Here is a 12,546-nt window from a genome sequence, read left to right on the forward strand (position 1 = left end):
ACAAGAAATCTATACAATACGCTTATTGGTTAATAGAATTATTCCTACTCATTTTTTTTTTCTTCTTGCAGATTCTACAACTCTATACCCTTCCAAAGAGGATAAAAATCTGGGCGAGAAGTCTGGTTAATTTCCCACGATTGCAGCCTCTGAATTTTGAAATAAGGTGCAACTCCCGTGTAAAAAACTTTAATGAATTATTAATTTCTCACAACACTTTTAATTTGAACGCCTTTAAAGGCAAAGCATCCATTCATAAGCATGATCTTGAATGCTGAAGAAAGAATTGTAACTATTAAAACATATTCATGAAAGCCAACAAACTCTACCATTATGTATGCATTCAACCATAAAATATTTGAACACCCACAACCATTCTGCACCATGCATAGCAATGGATAAATAAAAATAGAGTACCATCACAAGAACAATGAATTCCAACAAATTTAGAGACCAACAAAACACAAACTGATTCAAGCTGTAATAATAATCTGTATTAACCAACAGTTTAAGTTTAACCATATCCAAAATAACCATACAAATGTAGCAAAAAGAAGTATATGAATTTCAATAATAAAAATGGCTGACTTCACAGAAGTCTAATGTTAATGTTGTAGCTTCAGCCGGATTTATTCATCCATGAGATACATTGTTATTGTTAGTTTATGGATTGCTGCAATATGTAATGACATTGCTTGTTCAAGGTATATGTTTTTCATTTGCAACATCCTCTCATTTATATTGAGCATAGGTTATTGAATAGACATGTTTATTCAATAATCAAATCATTAATTTATATAAACTTAATTATTGTTTTATATATATATATATATATATATATATATATTTCACATAAAATTATATCTTATATATAATTACATGTATATCCAAAGAGTTATCCGACAGAAGCTACCAAACATTTAACACTCCCTCTTAACAAGGGAGGATAAACACAAGACAAATATTAGATCATTGGTAATATAAGGATCTCTCAAAAGTTTTCCATAAATTAATATCGCATACAATATCAAGAGTATCGATCTCTAGAATATCAACATATGATATTCATCAATTACTCAAATTGGGTAAGATATCACATTTGATATCAAGAGACTTGATCTCCCAGAATATCAACATCCAATATTCCTCAAGTACTCAAAAACAAGGTTTGATATTACATTTGATATCAAGAGCATTGGCCTCCCAGAATATCGACATCCGATATTCACCAAGTACTCAAATAATATTTGATATCACATTTGATATTAAGAGTATTGGCCTCCTAGAATATTAATGATATTCACCACTTACTCAAAATGTTTTAGATATCACATTTGGTATCAAGAGTATTGGCCTCCCAAAATATCAATGACATTCACCACTTACTCAAAACATTTTTTAGATACCACATTTGATATCAAGAGTATTGGCCTCCCAGAATATCAATGATATTCACCAAGTACTCTAAGAGTAATGGCCTCCCAGAATGTTGAGATGCAAGACATTCACCGTTTACTCAATTTATTTCATCTCATTATACAAGTTGATTGCAAGATCGTCACTTTACAACAACTTCTCCCAAATACAAGTGATGATCATTTGGAAGTCGTCACTTCCTCATGATATACACAGGGGATAGGCCCATATAAATGTCACATGGTCATAGTCCTCTTGATTGTGACAACTTATAGATCATTAGAGAAACCATCTCAGCATGGTTTACTCCCTCTTAATCAATAAGATTAGGTTCAGTGAAGGTTAACCAAAATAGCTCCTCAGTCTTCTCCCTTTGAATCTTAATCTCCCTCTTTTTCCTGCAAGAACATTCTTAGAGGAAAAGATCAAGGCAAATGCTCGCATAGAGATATAAAATAAGAATGATGTTTAGTAATTTAACTTATGCATATTACTAACAACAACATAAATCTTTATAATATAACTCTTTATTTTATATTTTCAATAATAAAATTAAGATAACATAATACCTAATTTTATTCATAATATAATACTTAATAATAATCAATTCATTTCATATCACATATCAACTATATATATATGAATTAATTCATAATATATAGCATATCATATATAGTATGAATTAATTGAATAATAACATTGGAATAAAACATCAAATATATCATACCTTCACCAAGAATTCATTTGGTACTTGTTCTCTTTCCATTCAACCTATTGTTGTCGACCACTTATCATATCATCATGATCGATATTTCGAGAGTCCATGCTTATATCTTCCCCACTTCATCAATTTTTCACTTGATTTGTATTTGCTTATCCACACCCTTCATATGCAGTAAACTCTGCAGTTTGTTTGCACAGTTCCAATAAAAACATTACTGCAATTGACAGATATGTGTTTAGTTTTATCAGGCTATCTATGTTGTCCCATTTCTTTAATGATTCTATTTTCTTCGATCTGCAATAGCAGTCTTCGATCATCTAGTCAAAACAACATTGTGGGACATCACTGCCAATATATTTTGAAGCCACTACATTGTTCAAGATTAGGAAACCTCAATCCTCCACAGTCGAGCAGATGTATGTGTGAGATAATCAATCTAATTCAATATCGACCAATCATGTACCATGTATTTCCCAAACATTTTCATTTATCTCATACATCTTACATTGTAACGAAGGATTGTAGACATTTGACGGTGCAAACTATGATATCATAGGGATATTGGTTGCAAGAAACTTATCTCTATGACATTGGAGAGTTACCTCCCTATCGACATTCAAGATTGTATGCAGTCATTTCCCAAATATAAGCGTAGGCATTGCCTCAACATTTTCTAGAAGATACCTCCAATCTAGCGCATCTCATTCAAGCCCTTTTAATACAACTAGATATTCAGACCGCTTCATCTGAACTCTCTGATATTATAATTCCTCCTAAGATTGCAGAAAATAATTTATATGAATAATGTCGAAGGTAGGGTCAACCATCATGGTAGTTTACAATCGGTGCCAGTAGCACATTTGTTCTCTAAAAGCCCTCACTGTAGGCGTATAAGGTAGCCATGTGAGTTATATATATGCAAATATCCTTCCTTTATCTTACATTATCTTCTATTATCTTAGCAGGCCTGGGAGTCGCCTGCCTTGATACCATGTTAGTTTATGGATTGCTGCAATATGTAATGACATTGCCTGTTCAAGGTATATGTTTTTCATTTGCAACATCCTCTCATTTATATTGAGCATAGGTTATTGAATAGACATGTCTATTCAATAATCAAATCATTAATTTATATAAACTTAATTATATATATATATATATATCTCACATAGAATTATATTTTATATATAATTACATGTATATCCAAAGAGTTATCCGACAGAAGCTACCAAACGTTAACAGTTATGATTACTAGTGAATCATTTTGATTAGTAACCATTAGACAATTAATGTATACATACATTCTATATAAATATAATCATATATAATAAACAACTATCTAATAATTGCTACTCATAAATAATGAAATAGAATGTGCTAATGAATAGACATGTCCAGTGAAGGGACATGTCTCTCCTTATGTCGTCCACAATGTAAATACAAGAGAGATAACTACCTTTGGAACATACAAAAATCACAGGTAGTGCTATTATTTGCAGCAATAATACTTTAACATGGGATCATAGCAGAGACTTTCTAAGGTTGTGCATTGGCTGTTGACAAGAACAACACTGGTAGAACACCAATGCCAATGTGGGATGAAGTCAATAATATTGTGAATGCATTTCCAATTATGCAAAGAGCCCACATTGATCCATTAATATCAAACAGTGTGAATCCCCATTGCTCTAAATGGCTAATGTATCCATGAATAATTAATGAAGTTTGCATTGTCGATTTGACAACTTTGTGTGATGGGGTCGTGATGCAAGATGCTCTTGCTCTGATGCCACTTGATGAGGGCACAACCCAAGACAAAATGAACACAACAGGAAAAGGGGAATATTATTATTAGAAGTGATATGCTATTACGTTCAGTAAAATGAAAATAGACTCAGTAACGTGCCCTAGGGGCTTACAATGTTGTCTGATTCTGGAAAAAAACACTCCTCACAGTACTTTCTCCCAAACTCCATTGAAAAATTGCGTTTACAATGCCAAAAATGACCTTAAGTAACCCGAATTAGGTTTAGGGTTAGGAATACATTTTAGAATATGCCATTTGGCATCCACCACCAAAACAGAAGGTTCTAGAAAACACGTCAGAAGTCTGTGCAAAATTAGAAGAATCTAGAAATCGTAGTCCAACTTCTGGGAGGCATAACTTTTGATCTGGGGCTCTGATTGACAAATAGTTTACATTTTCGGAAAGCTCTCCAAGCGTTCCTAGAGCCCTATGGTTAGCTCGCTCGTCCCCCATTTTTCGGGCCTGTACGAGGCCGTTTAGTGCCTCAAATCTGACTTTGAAGCGCTCTTAGGGGGTCTCCAGGAAACTTAAAACTGCAGTAACTTTCAAACCATAAAGCCTTTTGACCTGATTCTTTTTCTGAAGTGCTTTAAATTACAAGTATAATCATCCTTCCAACTTACACCCTCTAACTCATCATAATTATGGCTCAATTACAAAATAACCCATTTTTTGGATTGGCACATATCCCAAGGTTCTCATAGACACTAACCTAGAAAACCAATAGTGGAACTATGAGAGTTGGAATCTCTATTTGACACCTCTCCTCTTTCTGCATACTTTGAATGCGATGACTCTGCATCATCATCCACATGAGCAACCTTTGCTTGACCATCAGCTCTCCTATCTGTCCTTCCTTGGCGTTGAGGGGATTCGTAGGCACGATGACCTTCTCCGTTGCAATGAAAATAGGTACCATGGAAGCTTCCTCTTCTTGAACCTTGTCCACGTTCTCTACCTCTTCCTCTCTGATCTCCAAAGTTTTGATCACGGGAGCGATTGAAACCCTCGTTCCTATGCTTTCGGTTGGTACCCACATCTTCAATTTTCTTCTGGTTCTCATTTCGGTCTCCAAATGACCTGCCACCACCCCTTCCTCCTTGACTGCGCCGTCTTTGTCTTCCATCAAACTTTTTGTTTAACTTCTCAACTCGCAAGGCAAGCTGGTATGCCTTTTCAATGCTAGTCATTCTAACTAGACTTAACGCCTGAATGCTAGGTCTTAACCCATTAAGGTAATGGGCAACCTTCTCCTTGTTTGCTTCTGTATGCCCCGCCCTAATAAGGACTCGGTAAAACTCCTCTGTGTATTCCTGGACAGATTTTTCCGCTTGCTTTAACCCTTGCATCTTCTTGAACAAATCAAGCTCGTAATCAACAAGAATGAACTACTTCTTTAGTTTGTCCACCATGCGATCCCATCTTGTGATTTTCTCCTTTCCTCTTCTATTTATTTCCAATTGAACCTCTTGCCACCAAATTTTGGCATCGCCCTTGATCAATGGTATCAGAGCAGGTTTTCTTGAGTGTGTAGATAGAGTGCCGACTGTGAGGCAGTTTGCACCAAGATTGTGTGGTTTTGGGTTTTGATATAGCATATTTGTTTTTCAAAGAGGTGGTGATGCTACATGGTATCCCAAAAAGTATCGTTTTTGACAGAGATACTAAATTTGTTGGGTATTTTTGGAAGACTTTGTGGAAGAAGTTGAAGACAGAATTGAAGTTCAGTTCTGCACATTATCTGCAGACTGATGGATAAACAAAAGTTGTGAATAGAAGTCTGGGCAATTTGCTGAGGTGCTTAGTAGGAGATAAGCCCAAGGGATGGGATTTGATTTTACCACAAGTAGAATTTGCTTACAATAATTTTGTGAATAGAAGTACTAGTAGATCACCATTCCAATTGTGTATGGGAGTAGTCCAAGGACTGCACCAGAGCTAAGGAAGATGGAGCAAGGAGAGACGACAAGTGCTGAGGTAGAAGACTTTGCTGAACATGTCAAGAACCTACATAAGGAGGTACATGCACATATTGCCAAGATGAACCTATAGTATAAGGCTAGAGCAGATCAAAAGAGGAGACATAAGGAGTTCCAAGTTGGGGATTTGGTTATGGTATACTTGAGGAAGGAACGAGGCAAGTGAAGATGAATATGTCAAAGAGGTAAATTCTTGCAAATTATGTGATGCTGAATTTGAGATGAATTTAAAAGATAATGATGATGGTTTACATGAGGATCTTGTTAGTGATGTGTGGTATGGAAACGAAGATTGGTCTGGCATTGTTGAGTTTATTACAAGTGTGTTTAATTCAACAAAATTGGAGGAGAATGAGATTTATATTTGGACAGGGCTCATTGTGGAGGAGAATTTTCAACAACATACACTTGTTCCAGCTAGGTGTTGGAAAAGAAGAAAGAAGGAAATATATTGATGATGGATACTTGTTCCGGTGAGGTGTTGGAAGAAGAGGAAAAAAAAATCAGCAATGGCTAATTCATATTCACAAAATTTTTCCTACCATGTGTGTCTGATGTAGGAGCATTTTGCATCACGCAAAAGGGGGTGTGATCAAATTTAAAAAAAAAAAAAAATTGTGGAGGAGGAAGTGACGAAAATTAGAGACAAAATAATAATAAAAATTTAAAAAAGAAAAAGAGGAGAGAAAAGAGAAATTTTTATTTTCAAAGTGCACAGGTGACGTAAATAGAAAACTGGAAAAATAGTTGTCATTCCATTTATTGAAGTGTGTAGGTGGCATCTTAGAAGTTTGTGGAAAGTTCCTTAAATCATGCATTTAATATTTGTTGTGATCCACAAAAGAAATGTAGTTTTCTAATTGGACCACATGGTGGTGCTTAGTTGTATTTGGGTGGGAATTTAATATTTATTTTAAGGTAGTTGTATTTACCTTTTATCCCACATTGGTTGTGTTTGTAATATCTTGAGTTAGAAGTGCCTATTTAAGCAAGGCTTATGATCATTTGTAATCAAGCTCTTCAAGTGTAAGCTCTTCAAGTGTAAATGCTTAGTGTGGAAGCTCGCCTATATTGTAAGAGTTTGGAGTTCTCTCATTTGGAGAATATTGTAAGGATTTTCAAGTATAATAAAAGCATGCTTTGTGAAGCATTTTGTCATCTCTTTGTCTCCATATTGTTGTGCTATTGGTTGTGAGTTGGTAAGGGTGGTGTGGCCCTTCATCAGTGGTGTTGCATTTTTGGTTCTGAGTTGGTAACTTCATTAGGTGAAAATGGTGGTTGAATCGCGCTGCCTGACAGTGCTTGCATGGATCCCCTTAGAATGACCTTGGACTTCTATATGTAAGCCATGCCATCTAGGGATGATATTGGCAGCAATTTGTGATCACAATTGGATTGAAGTCACTATGCTCAGGGAACTCTCAATATCGCAGGTTAATGCCATGAGTCTTGACCTCATTGGGATCGTATCGTGAGTCTCCACTTGGAAGAAGGCTCGGGAGCAGATTTAAGATGGCTTGTGTGCGGGAAAGATGATTGCTGCCATATGAAGAATGCCCTAGCTTGATGTATCCAAGTTGGATCGAGGATTCGTGAGTACGAATTGACTATTGTTGAAAGTCTACAGTTGGAGTGAATTGGATGGGGGACATCAGGACCATGTCTTCAAATTACTTGGCTTGTGTGCTTGATATGTCCATAGTTGTGGATGGATCTCAGATGCCAATTCATGTTCTCATTGATTTTCTCCCATGTTCCAATTTGACGCTCAAATTGTTGTTTTTCCGGGAAGAGATGCAAGGTTATTGCAAAGAGACTCGCTTGGGAGGTTGTTGCCTGCGTGGTGAAGGGGCCATTGCCTTGTTGAATTAGAGGGGGATGTTAGGACACTACAGAGGCCCTGAGTTGTAAGTGTAGGATATAACTCGTACGTGGTGGCTATGCCTAATAGTTGGATGACCGCATTTTACCATCTGCATTGGCACAAAAGCTATGGAGTCGTAGGCTTGGGGTCTTGCAAGTTGTAACGAATTTTGTCCCTCATATATGTAATCGAATGCATGAGAAACATGCAGTTTTACAAGGCAAAAGAAAGTTAAATTCAATGACTTTTAATGCAACAATCTGTACAAAGCATTTCTAGCAAAGCTCTTCAAGACCTACATATATGGTGGATGCTAATAAGCCGCATAGGTGGGAAGATCAAACAATTTCCCCAAGTAGAGAAGATCGAATACAAGGAGAGTACTAAAATCATCTTGCAACGACCATGAAATTAAATATATCGTGTTATTAAAGAAGTAGAAATTTATTTTCAGTATTGCTTTAGTCTAGAGTGGCAAAAGAAGGCACCAAATTCGGGTATTCCGAGCTAATTGAAGTTGGGGTATTAAGTTGTTTTTGTGCATATTGGGTTGAGACTATATTTCTCAAATTTTGTGTGTGAATAAAATGCCTAACATGCTGTATTCAGTGCTTTCTCGGTAATGGCATATTTGTTAAAGTATTATGTCAAGCGGTACGCATTTGTAGTCTATTCAAAATACTCTGTAATCACAATGCTTCAAAAGTGATGAATATTTCTTTCACCATGGATAACATGTGGCATGAAATCAATGAGTGTATCTTTCTGTGCTCAATCAAATATTTAACTCACCCCATTTCTTCTTAACTTCACTAATACTCAAAGGATGGCTAACACAGACATAACTGTGAATTATATGATGGAGCTTGAGTAACCATTATTGTCTATTGCAAAGAAAATGTCTGTGTTAGGTGCTCGCAGATATGTGTTTGTGGTGATTTTAGTGAAGAGATCTCGTGATGCTACAATGATAAGGTGTGAGTAGACAAACAACTAAGTTGCATTGTACTCACGTGAATCATGAAGAACACCTTAATAAAAGGTTCCAAAATCATATATAAATGGTAGCGGGAAAGATTTACTAAGGTTATTTGGCAAAATTCTATAGTCATGCATGCTGACATTCAAGTAAAAATCCATCTGTAATTAAACATGCACTTGTTGTCAGAAGATTGTTGTAGCCCAAACATCATGAATGATTCAAACATGAATAATATATACAATATTGTCAATCCAAAACCATATTATGCTAATCTCTTCCTTGTGTAAAGGCTGTCCTCCTCTTGGTAATATGAAATTAACAACAGGATGTAGGGCCAATAAGGACTCAAAAAAGTAAGTGATAGCTCACTGAATGAACCATTGGAAGCATCATGTATTAGAAGACAAAAGTTTTGCAGAATTGTGGTCTTGACAAAATTAAGGACATCCATTCAATTTCCTTCTCTACTTAGGCTTAACATAAACTTCCTTTGTTACTTCTTGAAGAAACCACCAACAAATGGGAATTGGAGGTTGAGTTTCGTGATCAAAATCTTCATTATTAATAGGTAACGTATTGGCACAAAATACTTAGAACAGGGCATTAAGTGGACTTTGTTCATGTTGAGAGAGTCTTCATCTTAAAACAAGTATAACAGTGAATGGGCATCTCATGTGCTCGATCAGCCATCACTCGACTTGACAGCAAGAAAATACAAACAGATTACCATGAGATTTTGTTTAAGTTATGTTTTTAAGGTATTATTACTGATTTGTTTACTCCCTTTTGCTGCAGGGCTTCTACTCTTTCCTCCCCAAGCTTGACCATGATGGTCCTTAATACTTGGAGGAATTCTCATGATTTCATTTTCTCTTATTCCTTTGCCATATATCATGCCTCTATCGGTCAATGGCATCATAAGACAATATGCTCTTAATTTTGTTATGTTATTACAAAAGAGAGTACTCCATCTCAAGGACATATCAGCTATGGCCTTTTATGGAACTCCTTAATCAAATTTTTTATTAAGAAAACTCACAACACAATATAGAAGTATCCGAATACATAAACAAATCAACATAAAATCATTTTGCATCTAAATATATGTGCTGCTCTGAATCTTGCAACAAGCATTGAAGTAATAGTAGAGCTGATAAACAAGACGTATCACATATGGAAGACATGGCACAATCTTTACAGAGGAAGACAAATGCATGACCCGATTCTTGGTATCGGTATCAAGTATTTGGATATTGTAGAATGACTGGACACCAAGACCTTTGATTGGGTCGATGAATATTCACAGCAACGAACTCACGAGCTTCGGCTCTAACAATAAATTTCAGTTTCACCACCTCAATGTGGTTCATGTAAATACTATATTGATGTCTCATGTAAATACTATATTGAGTACAAGTACTAAATGCTTTGAAATTTTGCAAAAGTACAAAGAGAAGAATTGAAGGAAAAAAATGCTGAGGGAGCTTTCCCGGCAAGGATCATAAGGCATAAGTAGACATGTATCGACCAAGATGATATGGCCTCCTACGTGGGTTCAATTAAATCAAGATGGACGCAGTATAATTGTTACAAGATTATTTTTGAAAATTCAAAAAAAGAATATATATATATATATATATATATATATATATATATATATATATATATATATATATATATATATATATATATGCAAAACTATTAGCCTGATGCCACAAGGAGGTGGGTAATAAGGATGATCGAGCAAAATTAAATAAAGACCATGCCCGTGCCAAAGAAAACTATATATATATATATGCAAAACTATTAGCCTTATGACACAAGGAGGTGGGTAATAAGGTTGATTGAGCAAAATTAAATAAAAACCATGCCCACGCCAAAGAAAACAATATAAAAGCAAGGTGCAAAAAGATATATCTAAACATATCTTGGTATAAGAAGACCACCTTCCATATATTCATGCTTGCCTGAGTCCTACATATATATGCATACAAACACATATATGTATACACTAATGATTATTTCGCGCGCGCGCACACACACATGTATATGTGTATACATACGTACAGATTTCATACCCACACAAGTATGAGTATAGACAAGATATTTTAATACCAAGGTGCAATGGCTTGCACAAAGCAAAGAAATGAATCTATATATATATATATATATATATATATATATATATATATATATATATATATATATATATATATATATATATGCAAAACTATTAGCCTTATGACACAAGGAGGTGGGTAATAAGGTTGATTGAGCAAAATTAAATAAAGACCATGCTTGCGCCAAACAAAACAATATAAAAGCAAGGTGCAAAAAGATATATCTAAACATATCTTGGTATAAGAATACTACCTTCCATATATTCATACTTGCCTGAGTCCTACATATATATGCATACAAACACATATATGTATACACTAATGATTATTTCGCGCACACACACACATAAATGTATATGTGTATACATACGTACAGATTTCATACCCACACAAGTATGAGTGTAGACAAGGTATGTTAATACCAAGGTGCGATGGCTTGCACAAAGCAAAGAAATGAATACATGATAAAGGTATTATTCTTAAGTTACTTTTATTGCTTCTTTTTAATTTTTTAACCAAACAGCTCATGGTAATCCCTGTACTTCCTTTATTGTCTAGCCGTTCAAATCCTTGGTCTAGGTGGTCTAGTTTGTACTTTTTATTTTGATGATGGATTTGGGTTTTCTCTTCCTAACTCTCATTTTTGCAATGCTTCCCCTTCATCGTCATGCTCTTGCACTGGGTTTATACATTACATCTTGTGCATTGTTTTTGTTTAGTTTCGTTGCTCATATTGACTGGACAACAAATTTAAATTGGTTTAAACATTTTTTGACTCCTAATTCAACAACCCCCCTCTTTGGAGTATAGTTGTGTTCTACAATTGGTATCATAGTCAGCCCTTGGCAAAAGATTTAAACAATCTAAGCAGATATCGATAAAGATTCACTATTGTAACTTGTAATTGCACTAGTTTTAATTTCTGTATGTTTCAAATTACCTTCTCAATGAATATGCATTTAATATTAAGAGATGTGTTCCTAGAGATATGTCTTTTTAACTCTAATTAGTTGTCATAAATAATAATTGCTTAAGGTATTATCATAATTAAAATATATGATGATATATATATATATATGTGTGTGTGTGTGTGTGTGTGTGTGTGTGTAATTTATATTTATGATATATCTCATATATCCAATGGGCATATAAATATTATATATACATATATGACTACTTTATTATCAATAATACTAATGCTCCATGATGATCATAGTGTAGGATAGATATCAAATGTTTGTAGATGGGCTATTCAATGATTTGATTTCATCGATTGGAATCATCTTATGAGAGGTACAATCATTAACTCTTCCTCTTAGCCAAGGAGGATGATTTTTGTCCAAATAAACAATAGTGTACAATTGTTACTTCATTGTAACAACATGAGTTTGGTATGCCCAAGAATATCAACTGTACGATATTCACCATACTCGTATCTTTTCTTGGTATGCGCATTGACATCACATCTCATGATGTCTACTAGAGAAGATATCTAACATAGATCAATTATTTAGATGTTACCTTTGTTGGAATCACCGTTGCTATTACACCAAAAGCTCGAGTTGTCAATGAACGTCACAACAGCCAGATTCAAGGATCCATGGGAGTCACAAATTCATCGGTCTTTGTTGAACAATATCTTCACCTAGAGTGG

General features: G+C 34.9%; 1 protein-coding gene across 1 annotated transcript in view; it reads left to right on the plus strand.

The window, feature by feature from the left end:
- The window catches only part of LOC149570607 (uncharacterized), a 110,514-nt gene that overhangs the window by 49,987 nt on the left and 47,981 nt on the right, over nt 1-12,546 (plus strand). The window lies entirely within an intron of this gene.

This window comes from Cupressus sempervirens, chromosome 3, assembly GCF_028749045.1.
Source record: "Cupressus sempervirens isolate cs-2001-9-10 chromosome 3, ASM2874904v1, whole genome shotgun sequence".
Classification (NCBI taxonomy): domain Eukaryota; kingdom Viridiplantae; phylum Streptophyta; class Pinopsida; order Cupressales; family Cupressaceae; genus Cupressus; species Cupressus sempervirens.